This window comes from Dendrobates tinctorius, unplaced genomic scaffold (assembly GCF_039654945.1).
Source record: "Dendrobates tinctorius isolate UK_male_01 unplaced genomic scaffold, ASM3965494v1 ptg000022l, whole genome shotgun sequence".
Taxonomy (NCBI): Eukaryota; Metazoa; Chordata; class Amphibia; order Anura; family Dendrobatidae; genus Dendrobates; species Dendrobates tinctorius.
Window position 1 is genome coordinate 74,205,162 of NW_027361690.1, and position 8,153 is coordinate 74,213,314.

Here is an 8,153-nt window from a genome sequence, read left to right on the forward strand (position 1 = left end):
GGCCACCTTTTACATCAAGGACTCTAGAGAGTCTGATCAGAATGTTAAACTAAGAACATCATGTTCAGCTGTGCTCTGAATGCAGAGCCCAGTATGGCCCACCCACGCCACTGAATGGCAGTTTTCCATTTATATTCCATTTTGACAAAAAAACTCAGTGGTGGCAGCATAATTACAGACAGCATGGGGACTTAGAGGCACAAGACATCTAGTCCTGTAATGATCATTTCTCCTGCTGATGAAACACTGGTTTTATTTAAAAAAACAGCACACAGCCAAGTAAGTAACATATCACTAGAATCAGTCTCTCAGCCCCTACATCAAGCTGCTTTGCAAATATAGTTGGAACTCTTTAAAGTTGACTTGTAGCTGGGTTCCATTGTGGAAGAATATTTAGTTGGCTCAAAACAAAGTCCGACCTGCTGTGGTTTTTGCTGCTTTAGTGATAACTTATCTGAAAAAAGTGAAATAAATGATTGGGATTTTTCAAAATGTAATACACCAAATGTCTAAACTTACTGAAAATAAGAAAATCAGTACTACTTACCACTTGCCAATACTCCATTACTCCTTGATTGCTTTTGATTTCCAACATGTGACTGTAGATGTCATGACAAAAGCAAGAAACTATTGCGGTCAATCACTCAGGGGCAAAGCCAATGTAGAGGCACTGGTTGCAGCAGTGATGTGCAGTAGACGAGATGTCACTGCTGCAGCCTTGTCAGGAAAGACTGGCCAGGTTCAAGGAAGGGGAAGCTTTATGGATAAAAATGTCCTGAGATTGTAATTTCCTAACACAGAGAAGTAGGTTGAATGGATATTTGTTGAAGAACACTTTCACGTGGGTGAATTTACATCAGATTTTTGTATTAGTATCTGAAAGGTAAAACCAAAAGTTGAATGATGAAAGTGAAAATCTTTGAACATACTGGTGCAAATTACTAACCAAATGAACAAGTGTGATTGAGGAGAAAAGAGAATTTTCGGCAATTTGGAAACCAAAACCAGGAGAGGCACAATCAGAGAAGTAGGATAGAAACACGTCAACACTTCTGGCTACACCTTTACTGCTTATTAACCCTCCTTCAGGAACAATATTCGCACTAACTCGTAATGGAACAATGTGCCTGTCAAGCGCAGGCTAGAAAAATGCCTAGAATATCTAATTTTCTCAATTTCAGTGATCTAAAAGTGACCATAGACCTTCATAGGGATGTAATAAAAGAGACTACACATTATCAGGTGCAAAAGAAACCCATTTACTCAACATAAAAGTAATAACTTTGATATACACAAATTTCAAAACTCCTTAGAAGTACACTTTCATTTGTAAGAAAATCTGCCTTATTTATATGAAATATCCACAAACCTTTCTCTATCAATTCATAAAACAAGCTAAATAAACAATAGTAATGACTAAAAACATTACATACATCCTTATAAAGTGTGATGTGTTCGGGACCAATGAGCCTGAGAAGCCAGCACAGCTATATCTTCCTTCCTGAAGCTCTGCAGACCAACTGTGGTATCAGGTTTCACACAGCAGCTAGAGCCAGGAGACTATCTAGAGGGAGGGGGTTTCCTGAAAATCTGGTGAGAAGGGAGAAATGAAAGTAGAAGAGCTGCGCCTGTCAGATCCATTGTTCCTGACGGAGGGTTAATAGGTATTATGTAATGAATTGCAAGAAGAACATGCTACCTTCTAAACACAAAGGGTCCCGTTACATTTAGCGATGCACCAGCGATTCCGACAACGAAACGACCTGGTTAGGATCGCTGGTGCATTGCCAAATGGTCGCTAGTGAGCTGCCAAACAGGCAGATCTCACCAACGACGCAGCAGTGATAAGCGATCCGTCGGCGGTCGCTCTTGCCTGTCACACCGCAGCGATGATGACGACTTCCGCCTGCGTCCATGCGTCGCTAGTCGGCGCCAGCGGGACACCAACGAGGAAAAAATGGCCCAGGACATTCGAGCGCGATCAGTGATATCCAGCGGAGGGGGGGGGAGGGTCGTAGGTGCGTGTCACATGTAGCGAGATCGCTAGCGATATCGCTGTTGCGTCACAAAATCGGTGACGCTTTAGTGATATCGCTAGCGATCTCGCTATGTGTTAAAGGCCCTTTAGACTAAGAGCTCGTTCAGATGACCAAAAGTTCGGCCTGAGCACAATCCAACAAAACATCAGATCGCACTTGGACCAATGTTATTCTATGGGGCCATGGACATATGATTTTTTTCCCTTGACAGAGTACAGCATGCTTGATTTGCAAACAATATTGAGATCGCACTCAGCCATGTAAACCAGTGGAAAAAATTGTACTGCACTTGGATGACAGCCCAATTTTCACTGACTGACAGAGTGGAGAAGGGAGATTTTTCCATATTCTCTAAATCCGAAAGAATTGGAGCACGCTCTGATCAAACTCTTATCAGAGCATAATCGGCCCAATTCTCTCAGATGAGAGAAAATACGCTGTTGTGACCCCAGGCAAATGCTACATGGTGACTTTGGCCGTGACATTCGGTAAGTCACATAGCCAAAGAGTGCTACGTATCACTGCTATATTGCAGCGCAATACAAATGAATAGGGCCCAATGGTATTGTTGTCAGGATGGACAAGTCACATAAATCCAATTATATTCACCATTTTGCGACTTTGCTTGTTGTGGTCACAGAACCAATGGTGGCCCAATTCGACTTTTTTCACTGCAATGTAAAATTAACACCTTGCAATTTTTATCCATGCGACACGTATCATGCTAACAGTTGTTACGTAAAGATGCATTTACACTAAACTGTTATTGGGAATAAGCCTTCCTAGAAATGTTCCTTTCCTGATAATCAGCCAGTGTGATCAGGCTGGTAATTAGCGTACAAACAAGTAATATGCTTATTCAATGGGTGAAATTAATTTTAAGCTTGTGTAAAATCATAATACTTGTCAGGGCATGGGCTCCTGAGAAATAGTGATACTCCGTGCGCAAAGAACAATTGTATTAGTGATTGTTCTGTGCACATGAATGTGCGGTGGGCCCATCTAATTAGGTTAATAAATGACTGATGTTGCCAATTTGCAGTCATTTAATGGCTACCATCATTGAGTCTGAACGTACCAGAGGTCACCACACCTGAAAGAAGAACATTGGCTCAGAATTGTAGATGTCCACAGAGGGCAAAATAACAGTATACAAACCTCTAATATATTCAGGCCCAGATTGGTAATATGCCCAACCAGGCATTTTCCCGCTGGGCCGCTGTCATGTGGGCCGCGGGCGGCAGCGCCCGCTCATCTGGCCGCTTGCCAGCTGATGCGGCCACTGGCCTGGCTGTTGTTCCTGCCGCCAGCCCTCTCTGCGGGCACGGAAGTTATAGTTTCCAACCCTCCTGGGATTTTTATATCCCTCACTGCAGGGAGATAAGCCACCACGCCTCCCCCCCCAATGCACCCCATGCTCGCCCTAGCATGAGACCTCCCCTCCCCGCAGCCACTCACAGCGTCGCTTGTCTGCTCTCTTCTCTGTACACAGGACCTGTGATGAGGTCACAGGAGGGGAGGAGTCAGGGGTCACATGATCAGGAGTCTTAGTCCAGACCCCTGACTCCGCCCCTCCTGTGACTTCATCACAGGTCCTGTGCGCACAGCCCTGCCTCTTGGTGTCTGCAGGACTCTGCTGTGCTGGTTGTCATGGTGCTGGATGACGGAAGTATGTGTGGGATCAGGAGGGGTTTACAGGGTAGATGTAGCAGAGCTGTGTGTATGAGGTGTACAGAGCGGAGCCGTGTGTGTACGAGGTGTACGGAGCGGAGCCGCGTCTACGAGGTGTACGGAGCGGAGCCGTGTGTACGAGGTGTACGGAGCGGAGCCATGTGTACGAGGTGTACGGAGCGGAGCCGTGTGTACGAGGTGTACAGTGCGGAGTTGCGCATGTACGAGGTGTACAGAGCGGTGCTGCGCATGTACGAGGTGTGCGGACCAGAGCCGTGTGTGTACGATGTGTACGGAGCGGAGCCGGATGTGTACGAGATGTACGGAGAGGAGCCGTGTGTGTACGAGATGTACGGAGCTGAGCCGCGTGTACGAGGTGTACGGAGCGGAGCCGTATGTGTACGAGGTGTACGGAGAGGAGCCATGTGTGTACGAGGTGTACGGAGCGGAGCCGTGTGGGTACGAGGTGTACGGAGCGGAGCCGAATGTGTATGAGGTGTATGGAGCGGAGCCGAATGTGTTCGAGGTGTACGGAGTTGAGCCGAATGTGTACGAGGTGTACGGAGCGGAGCTGCGTGTACGAGGTGTACGGAGCGGAGCTGTGTGTGTACGAGGTGTACGGAGAGGAGCCGGATGTGTACGAGGTGTACGGAGAGGATCCGTGTGTGTACGAAGTGTACGGAACAGAGCCGCGTGTACAAGGTGTACGGAGAGGAGCCGTGAGTACGAGGTGTATGGAGCAGAGCCGCACGTGTACGAGGTGTACCGAGAGGAGCAGTGTGTGTACGGAGTGGGGCCATATGTGCACGGGATGTACGGAGCGGAGCCAAGTGTGTACGAAGCAGGCTTTTCCCACGGACACAGGAGTACAAGACGGAGCCCCGAGGAGCATTTTAAAACTCACACATGACGTTCCACTGGAAGTGATGTGCTGGAAGCTGACCGGAAATTTGATAATTTCATGAGGAAATTGTGACGGAACTAGTAATGCTTCAGATCCATCACCATGTCCTCCTCTGACAGCGCAGACAGCAGGATCGCCTTGGAATCGGGGATGCCGGCCATGTGAGCAGATCATGATATGTCCTGCATCGGGAGGCTCAGTTGGGCACTACAATGGGAGCCGGGCTGCTATGGTATCTTTATAGAATATTTATTTCTTTCTCATTCTCTGTTCTGTCTTTCCCTCATTTCCTTTCTCTCTCTCTGTTCTTTCTTTCCCCTCTTTCTTTCTTTTTCTTTCCTCTCTTTCTTTCTCTCTGTTCTTTCTTCTTTCTCTCTCGCTCTCCTTTCTTTCTTTCTCTCTCTGTTTTCTTTTTTTTCTCTCTCTGTTTTCTCTCTTCCTTAGTACCAGTCAGTGTGCCCACAGTACCAGCAAATGTGCCCATAATGCCAGCCACTGTGCCCTTGTAGGGAAGGTGACCTGACAGACGGACGGACTAGTCTGAGTGAAGAAGGAAAGAGATGCACAGTGTAGGTAGGTGTACAGTGGGGAAACAGCTAGGAAAGTGTAGTGGACGTGCAGTACCTTGGGTGGACATTAGATGGCAGGGAGGAGTGTGAGCAAAGGACTTGACAGCAGCTTAGGGCTTTAGAAACCGTTGGTCATGGGGGGCGTGGTGACAGTTGGAGTGACAGTTTCAAGGAACTGGGAGAGCTATAAATTCTGAGGGAGGGTTCCAGAAAGTTCCAGTCCCCAGGGGGAGCTCAGGTGACAGGAAGACTGCGACAGTCTGTGCGCTCTGAGGAGAATCCAGACCAGGGGGACTGAGGAGAGAGAACGTCAGGGGGGTGGTCCTGACGGATAGACCGCAACAGAGACGAGATAAAGGGAATAGGCACACCGTGTAAAGTACGACGTCTGACCAGTGAACGGACTGTTGGTGATTTGGCTTAGGGCAGCCACAGTGTCGGAAGCTGTAACTACGTCAAGAAAGGAGAAAGGACAGGACGTATATATACGTCCCCGGCGAGGAACATGGTGTGAAGCGGCTCTAGAAATAGAGGGCCATGAGTGAGGTACTGTGCTGTGTCGTGAAGCGGCTCTGGATGCGGAGGGCCGAGAGAGAGCGATATGGCGATGTGTTGCGAGGGCCGTCAGACGGACGGCGCGCAGAAATAAACTTGGACCTGTTGTACCCAGTACCTGCCTCCATCTTGTCTCTGTCTCGTCTCTGCGTGGTAAGAAGAGGGACCACCCCCCCAGCTCGCCCCCCACCGACCCTACATTTGGCGTAGTCGGCAGGATCGCCGCCGCTAATACATCATCTTCTGCGGCAGGCCTGCCTCAAGTAATGGAAAAGGACTTGGACTACTCTGTTTGGATTACAATTACCAGTGGATTACAAATGACCTACCTGTGGAATACAAATGGGAAGCGCTGTGGTGACTCCGTGGTGCTGACCGAAGATCCGGGGCGGTATCAGGAGCTGCGCAAGATGGCGGCATTACTACAGCGCAGGGGAGAGGTCCGGGTGTTTGCAGTCGTGTTGAATGGACTGGGACCCCCTCCAACGTACCCCCGTGGACAGCAGCATGTGCCCGGAGGCCGACGCTCCCATGTACTGGACCCTGGCAGATGGGTAGAAAGGCCCGCCGACTCCCCACCCAGCAGGAGGAGTGGCACAGAAGAAGGACTTGGCTGTGGCTGTTTGGCGCCATTCGATTGCTGCCCCACGGACGGTATGAGACACTGTGGGTGTCGGGGCCCCGGCCGCCTAGAGTGGCAGTGGCGGCAGGGGATGGAGCTGTGCCAGGAGTCGCCCTCAGGACCACGGGCAGGTAGCGGGACGCTAGGTTGGGGAGCGGAGCCTGAGCGGAGTCAGCGAGAGCGGCCGCCACCAATACCGGCAGAGGACTTCCCAGCGGAGCCCCCGAGTCTGGGGGAGAGGCCCGCGGGACAGTGGAGTGGGGGACGGAGGTTGCGGGGGAAACTGCGTGATGATGGAACGGAGGCCGCAGCACGGGGAAGGTGAGAGTACCCCCGGCCCTACCAGTGCCTCCGCAAGCGGCCCCCACCATTCTGCCACAGCACGCGGTCTCCAGCATACCGGAAGGTCGGGCTGCAGAGGACCCTATGATATACGCAGAGTTGAGTGAGGCCCCTGCTCCCGTTCCTGAGCCATCCCGCCCGGAGTCACCAGGGCGGAGTTTGCCGACAGAAGATGCGTCTGTGCCCTCTCGGCCGGAAAAACCGCCATCACCAGTACCGGCTGTCATTCCGGCTCTGCTGGAAGTATTGGATGCGGCCTACCCTGCGGCCGCGGTGATGCCTGCATTGGAACCGACTGTGGCCTGTGTGACAGGCCCTGTGGACCAGCCCCCCGGAAACACGGTTGCTCCTATCCGCCACCCGGCTCCAGCGGCTGCTGAGCCGCAGAAATCATCAGCCGCCTCGGATCCACGCCCTTTCTCGGCAAGGTCCCACCCACCGGACTCTGGGACTGGTGCGACCCCCTCTGTCTGGGTGGCGGAGGTGATAAAACAAAAGAAGATCCGGGAGCAGGAGGTATGGAGCCTGCTTCACTCAAAAGGGGAGGCTGGCATGGCAGTGGAAAGATCCCGGGGACGGCTGGTGTACACTAACACGGACAGGGGGTACGGTTTCATTCGTGACCAGTCTGGCCAGAAAGTGTACGTGAATGTAGCATCCATACGTCATGGCCGGGCCCTGAAAGAAGGGGACTTTGTCTCCTACTATAAAGAATACTGCCCCCGCGGGTATTATGCGGTGGCAGTACTGGCGGAGCTTGAGCAAAGCGGACCCCCGTGAAAAAGGACTGATATGGACACTCTCGGTTCCCCCAGGAGTTCCACGGCTGTGGAGCCCTCACCTCTGTCCATTGAGAGTGGTATAGACTGTCAGGAGTTCGATGCACCGTTGTGCAGATTATAAGGACAGTTGCATTTAAAAAAAAAAGTTTTGTTGTTGTTTAACTGATGCAACTATTTTCTCTCTCTTTCTTTCTTCTTTCTAAGTTCTTTATATACGAAAATTTGTTTACCTGACAGAACGGGGATACGGAAAGCGGAGGAGTGTCCAGGTCCAAGGAAGGGGGGAGGAGGAAAGAAGACATGCAATGTTATGTTATATTTTGGTTTTAAAAGCAAGAGAAAATGAAAAAAAAAATTCTAAAAATGGGTACTTGTGATATTGTAAAGTTGTTTTGGTGTACAATATGCACAAGTAAAATGCAACAGGTCCGGGTAAGGGAAGGTCTGCGGGACCAAAGGAAAGTGTGAGATCCGGTAGGGATCTAAGAGTTGAGGAGGTCTGGGAGACCGGGACGCCGACCATGACATGTAATTGAAAGAAGGGAGAATGAGTTGGAAGACGTGAGAAAGACAGCCGTCCTAGGTCAGGTCCCCAACACCACGGACACCCCTGAAGGAGGAAGGCGGGCGCTGGTAATGATCTGGAAGGTAAGAGACCTCGATCATGGC

At 50.4% G+C, this 8,153-nt stretch overlaps 1 long non-coding RNA gene across 1 annotated transcript; it reads right to left on the reverse strand.

Moving 5' to 3' along the window:
* Window positions 1-235: 235 nt before the first annotated feature.
* Window positions 236-2,711, reverse strand: LOC141083976 (uncharacterized). Its single transcript, XR_012230880.1, has 3 exons — window positions 2,649-2,711; window positions 548-876; window positions 236-454 (listed from the first exon to the last, which is right to left on the reverse strand). It is a non-coding gene; the product is annotated as an uncharacterized lncRNA (long non-coding RNA).
* Between the last annotated feature and the right edge of the window lie 5,442 nt (window positions 2,712-8,153).